The sequence below is a fragment of the Manis javanica genome, chromosome 2, assembly GCF_040802235.1.
Source record: "Manis javanica isolate MJ-LG chromosome 2, MJ_LKY, whole genome shotgun sequence".
Lineage (NCBI taxonomy): Eukaryota > Metazoa > Chordata > Mammalia > Pholidota > Manidae > Manis > Manis javanica.
The window spans coordinates 207,284,990-207,300,195 of record NC_133157.1 but is presented as its reverse complement, the minus strand read 5'-3'; the positions used below and the strand labels follow the sequence as shown (position 1 = coordinate 207,300,195).

General features: G+C 38.4%; 1 long non-coding RNA gene across 1 annotated transcript in view; it reads left to right on the top strand.

Moving 5' to 3' along the window:
• The first annotated feature begins 423 nt into the window (after positions 1–423).
• LOC140848016 (uncharacterized) overlaps positions 424–15,206 on the top strand; it is a 112,775-nt gene continuing 97,992 nt past the window's right edge. Inside the window, exon 1 of the long non-coding RNA XR_012128465.1 lies at positions 424–611. This is a non-coding gene — a long non-coding RNA (uncharacterized lncRNA). The remainder of the gene's footprint in view (positions 612–15,206) is intronic.

The window sequence follows — 15,206 nt, the reverse complement described above, 5'->3', positions numbered from 1 at the left end:
TTGCAAGTCCTTAGATAAAGCTCCAGTTTATTCTGTCTGGAATTCTGTTATCTGCCTCTAAATACTATTGGAAAAAAATAGACTCGAGGGATAAAGGCCGTGTTCAGCCTCTCCCATCACATCTTAATCACCAGTCTGCCATTTGTAATGTGGCAAATGTCTTAGCATACTCAACAGCTGAGGGCTTGATCCTCTCCTTTTTCAGAGAGCTTTTGGGCTTCATTTACTTGTCCAACTACAGCTCAGTTATTGGGTGGACGGTTGCAACTTCCAAAAACCACTTTTACTGTGTACGTGGGAGGCTTAGATAACTGGGAATACTTAATTAAATGCAATGTATTTTCCCAGGGAATCTTCCAGGGTGCACTCATTTTTAACAGTATCACATGCTTCTTTAACTCTAGAACCACTGGTCTTGAATTTACCAAAGATGGACTGGTCATGGAGACACACTAAGTCTGATAAGTCCACAGATGCTCTTGGGTGGCTCATTACATCTGTGGCTGAATTTTGTGACCTGGGTTCCTGATCGGTTGGGGAAGAAGACAATGATCTCACTGCACAGAGACAGTTAGGAACTTCCATCTAAAGAGCTGCTCGGCTCATTTCATGTAAGTACCTTTGAAATACTAAATTTGAAATACTAAATCCTCTACTGTGGAGAAAACTACTAACATTTTCTCCCTGAGGCTCTTAAATAAAAAGATGAATCTTTTAGTACATTTGAAGAAGGTATTAGATACTTGAGTATTTCCTAGGAGATGAGATGTTCACACTCACCTCAAAGAGAAGCTGTTTGAGCACCTACTCATGTGGTGTCTCATGTTCCCCTGGCTGGAAGGAAACTATCCTTTCATTATTGTGCATGTAAATAAAATAATGATAAATGATTTCAGTTATTATTAGTTAACACTTGGCCAATGTCAGTATCCAATCTGCTGGATATTGTAAGAAACACTAAATGATAGCTCATTCATTTTCTTATGAAGTAAAAATGGTCCAAGTTAAACAGTAAGGAAATGAAGGCTAATTTAATTGTGGTGCCTTTAAAACTTACTTAGAAGAAAATTCGACACAGCTAGTGTAAAATTTTGAATAGAGAGATACATTAAATACCCTTATTAATATGATTTGTGAATAGTTTTTTGTTTGTTGCTGTTTTGTTGTTAAGAAAAATGCTGTGCATATGAAATGTCCACTGTTAACATGTGGCAGCGTAGCTTAGCCGGTAGAAGCACCAACTCATCTGTGTTGTTTCATATATGGGGTTGGGAGGCTGTGCCAGTTACTGGCTGTGTGACCTTGGGGAAATTATTTGCTGTCTCTGTATTACTTATTCCCCTGAAAAATGAGGGATAGTAAAATGCATACCTCATTGTGTTGTAATAACTAAATGAATTATAAAACTTAAATGAGCTAGACCAGGGCCTGGCACATATGTCATGAAAATGTTAGCCTTTGTTATTACATTTTTAGCACATGGTTGCCGAAGCAATGCTGTGTGCTCTGTCTACTAACTTGCTCTCCCAGAACACCACACCAGTAAGGTAATATTTTTGATCGTCCTTTGTAGTTATTACTATGTAACTGAATTCTGGCAGATACCACATAAGTGAAAACTATCTATCATTTCGCATTTGAAGCTCTTAAAGAGCCAGTTTGCCTTCTTTATAACTACTTTTTCCTATCATGGAAGTGATGTATTGTGATGGTTCTGTTGAAACGCTGACCCCCCCCCCCCCACCTATCACGAACACACCTGCTGATAAGACAAAGCTAAGTTTATCGTTTACCCTCAAATGACAGACAACCTTACAATCACAACTCCATAGCCCAGGAGTGGTGGAAACAGCAAGGCAAGGATTTTGAGGCAAAGAATTCAAAGAATCTTAAGGCACAGTCTGTAGGTGCTTTCCAGCGAATAGTTCATGTTTTTTTGGTGGAAGTTCCTATAATGAACAATCAAACCACTTGCTTTCTCGGGATAATAGTGGAAGAGTAAAAAAGTGCTAATCTCAAAGTCATGATACTGTAGGCAGTGAGGTGTGGTTCGGTTCTCAGTGTCGGGGCTGAGTGTGTGGGTAGGTGGTTTTGGATCTCATTGGTATCACAGATTGAGCAAACCTGAGTCCCAGAGTCACTGGATGGAAGAGAGCACCTGCTAATAAGCATCAGACTTAAGGTGAGTATGAAATGAGCATTTTTTAAAAATTAAAATGAGCACCTTTTGAAGTTATCACAGCTTAGTCTGGGTTACATTATCCTGATGAATACATATCTGTCATGTGAAATAGTATATGTGAATACTATGAAAACAAATGCAAGATATTGTTATTTGCTGAAGAGTAAATATGCCTCCCCAGGACTAGAATAGTAAAAGTTCAGCATACCCGTGACACTGACAGCATTCACCCAGCCCAAAGATCTATATATGCATGCACTTTTGAAGACTCATTGGAAGAACAAATCAGATTTGTGTGATTAATTTTTTGGCTTCTTAACTGATAGTTTTAGTTTTCCAGAAAGACAGCTTCTAAATTATAGCAAAAAGAAATGAAGACTAAAATAAAAAGAGCAACAACAAAACCTGCAGGTAAATGTCAGTGAACCTAAACTCTCCACCTCTTAAATTAGCACTGGAGTGTCCACCTCTTATGTTAGTTCAGAGTCACAGTGGGAGCTCTGAAAATAGATGCTGTGCTCATCAGCTGCCCCACATATCTTTCCCAAAAGGATTCAGTCAAGTCAAATGGTAACAGATCTGTTTGACTACAGATACATCCAGAAAAACTAGAATTATAATCCAAGGATTTAGCTACAAGGTCAGCAATGGCCTAAGATACAGTGGTTGCTTTCTAGAGAATGGATGCATTAAATATGTGTGACACGTAACAGACTCCCTATGGATATTTCTAGAGCAATCAAGATACGTGACAAGACCAGCCACTTTGTACAGACAAATGCCATATGGTAATGCCAATTTCATGACCAGCCCACTTACTGTGACTTCCCAAATGCAGGTCATAGACTTACTAGCAGCTGTTTCAAGGAGTTCCTGAGTCAAGGAATTATGGGAAGCAAGCACAATTTTAAAATGTAGTTGCTGTCTATGATTAATTGCATACAAATTCATTCTTGGATATTGTTGAAACCAAAGGAGCTCTTACAGGCTTTCCCATCTGATTGATTAAATAAAGTATCTCTTCCTGTAATGTCTGAAGAGAATGCCTGAAAAAATTACATTAAGAAAATAGTCAGACACTTTAAAGAACTCAGTCTGTAAACTCCAGGCTGGGAGCATTATTTGTTTGCTTTGTGCCCCAGCACCTGGGAAGTACACTGTGTACCATAAACTGGAAGTAGCGCATCTCAGCATTTAAGAAGGTACAATAAATGGGGTCTAAACATAATTCTTAGGGTTTTTGTGATATATAAAATGGAGTAAGTAGGTAGGTAACAGGTAATACCCTAACTAGTGATAGCTATCCTTATTTTTGTAAGTGTTTAATACATACTTATTGAGTAAAAGAAAAAAGACTTGCTAGTCTGTGGTTGTATGATCCTGGCTGTATCTGCAGGTGCATGAACTAACAGTACATGATTTAGTGATGACAGAGAAACACGGTTTTATATAAGAGCTGTGGACCTATGCTTTTGCTTCAACCTAAATTCTCTTGTTTCATTTGTTTTCTGTTTTTTCTGGTTCAGTATTTTTGATGAACTCACTTTCCTATACTCCTGAATAAATAGGAGGACGGCAGTAAAGGACTGTCAAAATACAGGGTTTTCTGTGAGATCTTGAATTATCCACCCATGACTGAGATCAGGCATCCTAAATCATGCTGGGGGCATTCTTTTGACATATGTAGCTTTTGGAGCATTTGAAGCTGGGTGTAACAGGAGTGAACTTCAAATCTGTCTGGCACAGCTGCTTGTGTGTGTCCTGACTCCAGTAATGGGCTAGGAAAGCCTTGAGGAGAAGCGGCATCTCTTCTTCATCTTCTGTTTCCCCACTTAGTCAAGTCCTAGGAGGACCCAGGAAGAGTTGCTGAATTGAACTGAAGAGCTGAATATGGCAGGCTGTTGGTAGCCTGGCATTGTCGTGCCTGGGTCTAGTCGGCTTCACATCCCAAGGGAAAACCCCTGGCCTGCACTTCCCAGATCTCTTTCGTCTGTTTGAATTTTCCAATTGAGAGATGTTCTTATGAGATCTAGAAAGTGAATGAGAGGGAGAAGTCACTATTCCTGGCTAATAGATAACAGATCAGAGTGGCGCGGTGGTGCTGTGGTGCAACAGGAAGCTGATATTGAGGGAGACACTCTCCTGAGGTTCCTGAAAATCACTGCAGGTTTTCAGCAGACTTCGGGGAGTCACACACACGGGTTCTGCAGACGCCTAAGAGGTCACGTACATGTTCTTGCTGTCAGGAACCCAGGCAGCAGCTTCCCAGCCCTTCCAATATTTATATAAGCTTTAATTTTCTGTATTAGATATTGTCATGTGGGATACAGTGAATGAGTTGTGTTTAATAAAATTCTGTCTGATATACTTAAGGATGGAGAACCAACCAACAGAAGAATTACATTGGAGCTCTTCAATGCTATACGCCTCTACATTGTATTAGATTAAGAACAAAATTTTTGGTAGTTTCTTGCCTTTTAGCTACAATGGATAGCTGATAGCTAAAACCTAATGTTTATAAGATTAGACAATAAGCAAACTGACCGAAAGAAGAACAGAGCTAAATGGAGTGACAGTTGCCTTTCCACCAGCAACTCTCACAGAATGATGGCTAAGCTGACATTTAAATCCTTTTTCCCTGCATGAATGAATCAGTGAATGAATAAAAAAACAGATAAGCAAATAAATGCTTTTTCCTGCATTGCTGGTTAACCGAGGACAGTCTTACAGAGAAAAAAAGGGATATCATGCCACCTTGCTAGTCAAAGCTATTGTCACCTGGGTGATTGTTGGAAATGCAGAACCTGGGGTGTTTTAACAGAACCCTGAGGTGGTTAGTGTGCTCATTAATCTTGCAAAGCACTGCAAGGGAGGATTTGTTAAAAGCAAAGATGACTGGGTCCCACCCCAGAGTTTCAGGTTTAATGTCTGGTCATGAGGATATTTAAGAGCTCCTCAGGGATTCCACTGTGCCATCAAGTTTGAGAGCCTCTACAGACTTCTTCTGGTATGATCTCAGTACCTGCCGGAGATATGGCATGGCTGATGAGTTAACTGTAATGGAGTTTGTTTCCACGAGCATTTTATCCTAAATAGCTGCACTGAGTCCAAGTCCCGTGCTTTTCTGCAAAGACTGGGATGCATGGAGGTTTGCCAACATATGTTTGGCTAAGCTAGTACTCCATCACCTATTTCCTTCTGAGCATTATGCCTGCAACTCAGTTACTGGCTACAAAATAGATGGGTACTTTTTAGAGGTGTGGAGATAGCTTTGTGGTCTAAAGAGCTAGTCATTCTAAAGCCATGGGGTATTAGTTTCCTATATTGCTGTAAGAAATCCCCATAAACTCAGTGGCTTAAAACAACACAAACTTATCACCCTACAGTTTTGGAGGTCCGAAGGTGTCAGCAAGGCGGCCTTCCCTCTGAAGGCTCCAGGAGAGATTCCATTTCCTTGTCCTCTGCAGCGTCTAGGGGCCTCCAGCGTTTCCTGGCTCATGGCCCTTGGCCCTCCCTCCATCTTCACAGTGTCATTCCAACCTCTGCTTCCATCATCATGTCTTTTTCTGGCTTTGACCCTCTTGTATCCTTACGGAGATGCTTGTGATTATATTTGATCCACCTAGATAATCCTAGATAATCTTCCCATTTTAAGATCACTAACTGAATCCCATCTACAAAGTTCCTTTTGCCATGTAAGGTGCCAAATTCACAGGTACCCCGGATTGGGACTTGGACATCTTGATGGGAGAAGGCATGTTATTCTATCCACCACATACAATTAAATGTGTCAAAAGAATATTGTCCTCAACATTGCTTTACATTTTAGAAAAAAAGGAGTAATTTATTGAACCAGTAATACATGCAAACCAGTGATTTTAAAAAAATACAGCAAGATTTACATTAATATACTCACTACATTTCCTGCTGTTCAGGATTTTTTATTATGAATCTTAGTTTTTCTTGCACCATTTTGCATAGCTCATGTCCTCCTCCCCAACCTCTTGCTGTCCCGGACATTACTTGCTGCCTACATCTTTGACCCTTTAACAAAGTTCAAGTTATCTTCTACAACAGGCATTCGTTTGCTTTCATCTTTATTCTCTAGCAGTGATTTTTCAATCTTGGATACACAGAGAATCACCTAGGGAGCTCTGAAAAGTCCCAGTACCAAGTCCACATCCAAGGCCAATTAGATCAGGATCTTGGGAGGAAACCCAGGCATCCCTGTATTTTTAAAGCTTTCCAGGCTCTTTCAATGTGCATTTGAGCTTAAGAACTACTGTTTTCTCTTTCATGCATAGGCCCTCCTATTTTTACATCCCAGTGCCTGCAGGAAAGAACACTGCGGCATACTCTGCTTTCCAGAGCAAACCTGTGGTCATCCTTTCCAGCCAGGTAGTTTCCAAAGCAGCAGCTCACAAGTTAGGAGTCAGGAGGTAATGTAGCAGTACCGTCACCTTCTCAAAACCGTAACAGGTTAAGAAATGCCAACAAGATCTCCCTACTCGGTATCCCAACATCGACATAGGCAACGGGGATTCTTTGAAGGAGGTTTCATCTTTGTCCCCTGGACTGTTCAGTCTTTCTTCTCTGCTGCTGTAGAAGTTCCCAAGGGCAACTTTGGGGATGAGGAGCTTACAACCTACTAACACAGTGGGGCAAGCCTTACAAGGAATGGCCCTGTGCCCACTCTTGGGAAAGACTTTTCTCTGAATCTAGTCAAAGGCAAAGGCCAATCAAATCCATCCTTAGAGTTGTTTCTCTGCACAGGAGTTTTGCTTTTATTTATTTAATTTTTGACCTGTCCATATTTATTTATTTATTTTTATTTTAGTATTATAAATGTACAGTTACATGAGCAACATTATGGTTACTAGACTCCCCCTATTATCAAGTCCCTACCACATCCCCATTACAGTCACTGTCCATCAGTGTAGTAAGATGCTATAGAATCATTACTTGTCTTCTCTGTGTTGTACTGCCTTTCCTGTGTCCCCCCTCACTACATTATGTGTGCTAATCATAATGCCCCTTTTTCCCCTTATCCCTCCCTTCCACCTGTCCTCCCCAGTCCCTTTCCCTTTGGTAACTATTAGTCCATTCTTGGGTTCTGTGATTCTGCTGCTGTTTTGTTCCTTCAGTTTTTTCTTTGTTCTTATACTCCACAGATGAGTGAAATTATTTGATACTTGTCTTTCTCTGCCTGGCCTATTTCACTGAGCATAATACCCTCTAGCTCCATCCATGTTGTTGCAAATGGTAGGATGTTTTTATTTTTATTGTTGTTCTTGTTGCTTGCTTTTTCCTGGAATCAGGACCATCATGAATTTTCACATAAATCATTTTATGGCAAATATGAAATAAACATTTTCATTCTTACATAATAACATTTGCTAATGTTAGTATGTTTTTACTCTGAGTGTCAGGATGATGGGTGAGTCCCAAACGTGGTCATGATATTTATTATCCACTCCCATCTTTACAGTTGCTGTGAGATAGACATTCATATTTCTGTTTTACAAATAAGGAAACTTAATCTTAGTGAGATAGGTGATTTGCCCATTGCCACGTAGCTATGAATGGGATTGCAACAGTTTAATCCCGTCTGCAGGACTCACATATTTCCCTTATGTTGCATAAACTGCTTTTTGCTTTTGGTTTTGTTTTTATGCTGCTTCATTTTAATTTGCCTCCATTACACAAATTTGGAGTTTTTAGAATGTGGAACTTTTAAGGAATGTTTCTTTTACTAAAAAGGGATGTGAAGTCACGGTCTAGGCACTCTGTCACTTCCATGCTTTATGTAATTGGCATCCATGTCAGAGAGCAAACACTTTTTTTAAAAAAAGAAAACTTTAAAGAACTGATAAATAATAGACATCAATAGCTAATTAATGACATATGCCAATACTTAATAAATATATTTCAATATACAGCAAATAATATATGCCAATTGGTTGTAAAACATAAAGCTTATTACCAAATATGCCAGAATGCAATTTGCACCTTAGAAAGCAGTTTTCTCTACAACTCAGTGTTATATTTTGATATTCACAAATTTTCTAAAATAAATGTTGACATTTACCAGAGGCTTTTTTTCCCCCCACAAATGAAAATAGATGGCACACTGGAACAGTAAAAGCTATTTTTAATGGTTTAGAAATAGCCTTAAGGTCTGCTTATAATAGTAAAGATTACTGATTTCCACAGGGCATAAAAATTAATTTCTCTGATAGAAATCTCAGTATTTCTATCAGCTCATCCCTCAAAGTGCTACTTTAATGACATTTTTAACAAACAGAGGTGATAATGTAACTCTGATGCTTGGTGACTAGGAGAAAGCTTGACTTGAGTTGGCCAAAGTAACAATTAGCAATATATATTAATTTCATCACTTCCTACCATTCATTGGAATATTCTACAAATACCAAAAATGTACACGTGTATCAATGCATAAATACACATATTAGCAAAAACTTAAAACAATGTTTAAAGAATAAGGATGGTATTTATAGAGTTATTTGAAAAATGGAATGGTACTTTTAGTAATTGTTTGCTTTAAATATTCCAGAAAAAAATTTCCAAGGCCACATGATTGGTGAGGCATACTAAAATCATACTGAGAAAATGTATGGCTTTTCTCTTAGAAATGCCAATGAGAAGTAAATGGACCCAGAGGTGGGAGCAATGACAGAGAGATGAAGTACCAAATACATCATTGCTGATTTTTAACTTACATAACCCATGCAACAATAACTTGAACACGATAAATACTATTGTTAGAACTAGAACATGTTAAAACATTCCTTTACAGAACCAGTTTCTTTAAATCTACTTTGTTAAAAGAAACCATTCCGTGATCCATGTCATTCATTTGTTTGCTTTTATAACAAATTTTTATTGAGTGTCTGCTTTATACCAGGAACTGTGCTAATGTTGAGCAATACTGTGCTCTGAGGCCTTGTTGTCTGTTAGGGAAATTTGCATAGAGTACAAAATTAACAGAAGGCAGAAGACTTTCTCCTCCTCAGCAACTCTTGAAAGAGCAGTCTCTTACATCTAGGATTTCAAAAGTTCTTTGCAAAAGTTTAATTGTTCCTCTTTTGCTTTTTCAAACTTTATTTTTTCTTTTAAGTGGTAATTAATGAAAGGATGAATCACCTAGTATTCTATGAATAGAGGGCCATTAAAATATGAATGAATTAGATTTCAAAGAAAAAAAGGCCTTTGGAAGGCTTGTTTAGTAGGTTTCTTCATTTGTAATCATGTGGAAAGAACCCCAAGAATAACAACCAAGTCAGGAGGAGCCAAAGCAGTACATTAAAGGACGTCAGGAGCAGGTGATGAGGAGAAGGCAGGGCCCAGGAAGTCGAAGGGACAGGCTCCTCTATAATCTAGAGTTCTTATCACAGACATTTCTGCCCAATATCACTTTCTAAGTCCCCATTACATGAATGGATCCACCATCTCCATGATTCTTCACTTAGAATTAAAGGGCTTTTAGGGCATGCAAGAACCACAGAGATCTCCCCAACATCTATCAAGGACAGTTTACTGACCAAAATGGAAAATTAAAACCCTAAAGAACATAGTTTTTCTTAAAATCTAATTATGTCTTATTCATCCTTTTGCATTTAAACTCTATGCATACCTTGATTAAATGTCTCTTTTATTATTTATTTGGAGAAAACATTGGCATTTATAAATTATTATCTGAAAGAACCCCAGGGGGATGTCTGGTTTCTTTCCTTCAGTAATTTTGCCTGCTTCCGTTTGACAGAAACATATTTATCTCAGGTTTCTGCTTCTTGCCCTCTTCAGTGAATGATGTTTTTTTCAGACATGTCCATTTCCAGATGTGATATTAGGTAGCTTCCATAACAGAGAAAATTATCAGAGAAAGGAAAACCTCAAATAGGAGCATTCTTTTAAACAAATATCTTTCTTAGTGATAATTTTGGAAAGATATCTCTTATAGTCTTTTTCATATGTATATACACATATGCACACACATTTAATTTATAGGATGGTTTGAATTACATGTGCAAATAGCCTGAAGTGAATCTTTTTGACATGATACATCATGCGCTAAGAAGTGGCTGGTGTGTCTCAGCTTCCAGTGTTCTATCAAATGAAGAGATAGGGACATTTTCATCACTCAGTGGGTATATTTCTTAAGAATATAAATTTTCCTGAGCTTTGGAAATATTATTTTTCACCAGCCTTGGTCATGCTCACCAAGTCAGGGGCAAATATAGGAAACATTCCCCAACTGGTGTTGGCATTTCTCATAAGTTACTAATTTCTATTTTTTGCATAGTATCTTTTGTATGTTAAGTGTCTCTGGCCTTTTCTTCCAGCTCTTTCTTCAATGAAAATTATTATATCGGCCATAAGGAAACTACACGCAGAATGAACTGTGCATGGAATGGAGGGCTGAATTTTCATTAAATTATTGAAATATGAGCCACTATGCCTTTCTTGAAGCTTCTCTTTGAAACACCATGTAGGATAATTTGTGGGAAAAAAATCCCATCGGCAAATAAGTTTGGAAAAGCCTGTGTGTTTTCTTAGACACTTGGGCATTAATTTTGGCAAATAAAAATAAAAAACACCCAGTTAAGTTTAAATTTCAGATAAACAACAAATACTTTTTTTAGTATAAGTATGTCTCATGCAATTTTGGGGACATGCTTATACTGAAAAGGTATTTGTTTATCTGAAATTCAAATTTAGCTGGGCGTCTTGTAGTTTGTCTGAAACTATTAAAAAGTCACATGTCAGCAATTTGCTTTTTTGTTTTTAACCCTGAGTTACCATTGAGGAATTGGTGCAGTTCTGGGAAAATGTTATCAAGAAAAGAAACACTGGCAGAAAACTGTTGGGGACAATGGATCCTTTTTGTTTGGTTTGACCCCACAATAAGTATGAGGTGAAGTTGGAGGAAAGAAGGATAGAAAAATACAGTGAATATCTGTTGTTTTTATCTGACCAAGATCTGTGTCTCTTTCATTTCATAATAGCAATGGTATTTCTTTGGGGACCCATCCCTCTCCTACTCTCAGCCGTTCTGAGGGGTAGGGCTGGTCCAATCCTAGTCTTTTAAACTGGGCCAGTGATTAGTCTGGCCATCCAGTGCATTCTTCCTCCTGGCAACAGTGATTGATGCAGGAAGAGGCTACCAGCCTGAGACTTAAGTTGGCATAATTTAAAAGGAGGTAGCACATCCCCTGAGGCTGCTGTAGGATGGGATCTGAGGCCAGAGGTGCTGGCAGCCATTTTTTACCCTCTTTTGGAATTAAGCGAGTGAAGCCTGTGAATTCAGCCAGCACAGCTGAGAGTGCGCCGAAGGAAGGAGCAGGGGAGAGTCCAGTGACATCACTGAAGCTCTTGGGCCAGGCTGCGGCTGAGGCCAACGCCAGAGTTAGTGAATCAACTCCCTCCCTCCCTCCCTCCCTTCCTTCCATCTCTGCTTTTCCGTCTCCCCCTCCTCCTCCTCCTCCTCCTCCTTCCTCTTACCTTAAGCCACTTTGAATTAGGTCATTACTTGGACCTGAAGATTCCTAACTTCTCAATAGTTCAGCATTGAATTATTGAAGGCATTTAATTTCAGGCTAAAGCTTTAGGATCTTAGTCTGTCTTTAGTCATTGAATATTTCCAATCAAGGGAGAAATGGGATTAGAGAACAAGAAGGTTACATGGGGATGGATTAATGAAGATAAGAATTTAAGAAAGAAGTGAATCAATTAGGAGACTATCAAAAATTCATGGGTGGGCAGGGATGGGATGTTAATCTGAGACACTGGTCACAACATAGGTACAAGAGAGACTACAGAAAAAGAATTAAAACAAGATAACATTAAATGATGGCAAGGGGAAAGGACACTTTAGTATTTAATATATAATGTTTACTGAACTTCTAGGATGATACAACTGGTCATCAGGGGAGATCTTGAACTGGCTTACCTAGAGATATAAAGAACACTTTTCTAAATCTTCAGGAATTAAAGGGGCTGGAGTTTTTTTGGTTCTATTTTTGGTTCTAGTCCCTGGAGTTTTTTTTGTTTCTATTATTTGATTAAAACGCTAGGATAGCTATTGCCAGAAGCTGAGAGACTTCCTCTTTGGATTTAGGACCTATTTATGTTGCTGAATAAACACCCCCCCCTTTTTTTTTAAAGCACAGCCATTAATAATTTGTCCATTTGTAAATTTTCCCAAACCACCATGTTTCCCCCGTCTATGGGTTAACATTATGGCAGTCACTCTTAAGCTTTTAATGGCCATTTATTTATTTCTGCAATATGTTCATTTGAATGTTTTCATTGAACCTCCAGACATTTATTAGTCATTTGTTTGCCATTGCACAAATTTATGGAACCCTTAAATGCACCATGTTGGTCAGCTGTCAGAGAAGAGTTATAATGCAGGGGAGCATATTGTTTGGAATTTGTTAGAAGCTCATCCCAATACTATTAATTCTGTTTCTTAGAGAACTGAGACAATTCAAGTAATCTCACACAGGCATAAAAATCTGACTTATAAAACATACTTCACATCAAATTGAGATAGAGAAGAAAAGGGCTAGGGGGAAGGTGGCTGCTTGTTGTCAAAACCCACTTAGAAAATGAACAAATAACTAAATAATTGAGTTTAATAACATACAAAACTCTAGGTGTAGTATTCTCTTTCAGGTCCCTGTTTCAAAATGGGCAGTAAAAAATTTTTCTGATAATTCAGTAATAGTTGTTTCTTAGATGTGGTGATCTAGGACCCCTTTATACTGAAAATTCTTTCTTAACTGCAGTACATTTTTGAGCTCTTTCCCTGATATCCCCAATTAATAAAACATCATCTTTTGGAAGCAAGTAAAAGAAAGTTGTAAACTTTTTAAGGGAATCATATTTGTCTTTAAATCCTGTCTCAGACTCTTCCCTGCCATGCAGTCTTAGATAAATGCTTCAAACTCTCTGAGCCACAGAAGTCTCATCTGTATTATGGGGATAATAGTAATATTTACTCCATATGGGAATTAGAAAAACTGATGTAATGCATGTACAATGTTTAGAAACAAGGTCTACCACAGTAAAGACTGGGGGAAATATTAGGTGTTAATACCATTATTATTCTCCTTACCTCCCTTTAACATTGTTTATCAGAGAAATGCCTTTGGGTTGGTGATCTGTGTACTGCTTTGATTCATTTATTCCCTGATACCTACACAGCATCAAAAGATGGTTCTCTAGCCCATAGTTAGAGCATAACAAGTTAACTGAATTTCTGCTTTTACTCAAGAGTTAAGCTAAAGCTCCTGTTCTAAAATTAAATCCTAAAGTGGGCTTTCTCTGCTGAGATTCTGAATACTGTGTTTTAAGGCAGCAAACAAGGAAAGTCATAGTATATTAACAGGGGTATCCCTCCCTGCCCACTCTGGGCCTCTAGGTTGAATCTGGAATGTTCATAGACTTGCCTTCCTGGTTGAGCTCCAGCCCTCACAGCCGCACTGTTCCTCTATTCACTAAAGGCAATCTCTCTGCTGTCTTTGCTAAAGAGGAAGCTATTGGGTGCTGATTCAAGAATGAGCTAACCTCTTTTGATTGTAAGAGAACATCCAGGTATTAAGGTGATGAAGAGGAACGGAAATGAAAAAATGGTAGGAACTAAATAGGTCATCAGTTGATGTTAACATCTGGCAAATTGGGCCAAATGTCCTCCAGTCAGCATCCCAACTCAGTCGGCTAAATACATAGCATGGACTTCCAGAAATCATGGGTTTCCTGAAGCATTCTCAGCCTCAATTTCAGTTGTGCATCAGAATTACCTATGATCCTTTTGAAAATATAACTGCCACCTCTGAAATCAATAGGTCTGGTAGTTCTTGGATGGGACCTAAGAACTTGTTTGTGTTTTGTTTTCAAATTTCCACAGATCATTCTGATGCAGAGCTAGGATGGCAACTCTTGAATTATGAGGAAGCATGGGTGTGGTGCTAACAGAGGGTGGATACTTTCCCTACAAATTAGGCTACATTATTACAAAACAAGATTTAGGGGGTGAGTGAGTATTCATAATCAGTAGGGAGGGGCTTCCAACAGCTCATAAGAAAATTGGAATCCCTTTTGCAGGCTTTCACTAAAACATGTGCTCCTGCCCTTTGAACAGTATGACCATTTCTAAGCTATTTAAAGTTACACAGTCAAGAATCATCTCTTTGCTCCTTCTCCTCCCCCTCCTCATCCAGTCTGATAGGTAAAGGTGTGCCTGGCAGAGAAGAGGAAGTTCTATAAAAAAGGGATTTTTTGGTGTCTCAACGTATCTATGTTTACTGTAAGCAACCTCAGAATTGGATGTACACTGTTTTTATTAAGAATATAACTGGACCAGAATTCAAATACCATCTCTGAGTTTTCTCACCTACAAAATAGGATTAATAATATTTACTTTTTTAGGTATGCTACAATGTTAAGAGATAAAGTCTGTTGAGTATCTATTAATAGAAAGATCTAACATTATCTAGAAGTCCTGAATTTAGTTTGATTTTTGTTTTTTTAATAGGGGACAACTACTTTTATTATCATCAATGCTAGGTAAAGATAGTAGGCATAGAGAACCAAGTACTAGACAAATGTCCTCGATATTATTATTCGTACTCAATAACAGCCTGGGAGGTAGGGTTTTAGGAGACCAGCTAAACCTGCCCAGTGAAGTGCTTTTCCGTGGTAGAATCTTTCTTAACAAGGGAAAGCAGCATGCAATTTTTGTTTTTGTTCATGTGAATTTTTTTTCAAGTATTGTTGATATATAATCTTAACATTGGTTTCAAATATACACACAGTGGTTCAACAGTTATCCATATTATTCAATCCTCACACCCTCTAGTACAGTTACTATCTAACAAGATAGAAAGATGTTACAGAATCATTGACTATATTCTCCATGTTGTAGTACGATCTCCATGACCAGCTTATATTGTGATTGCCAATTATTGTGCCCCTTTATCTCCCTCCTCCCCGCAGTAGC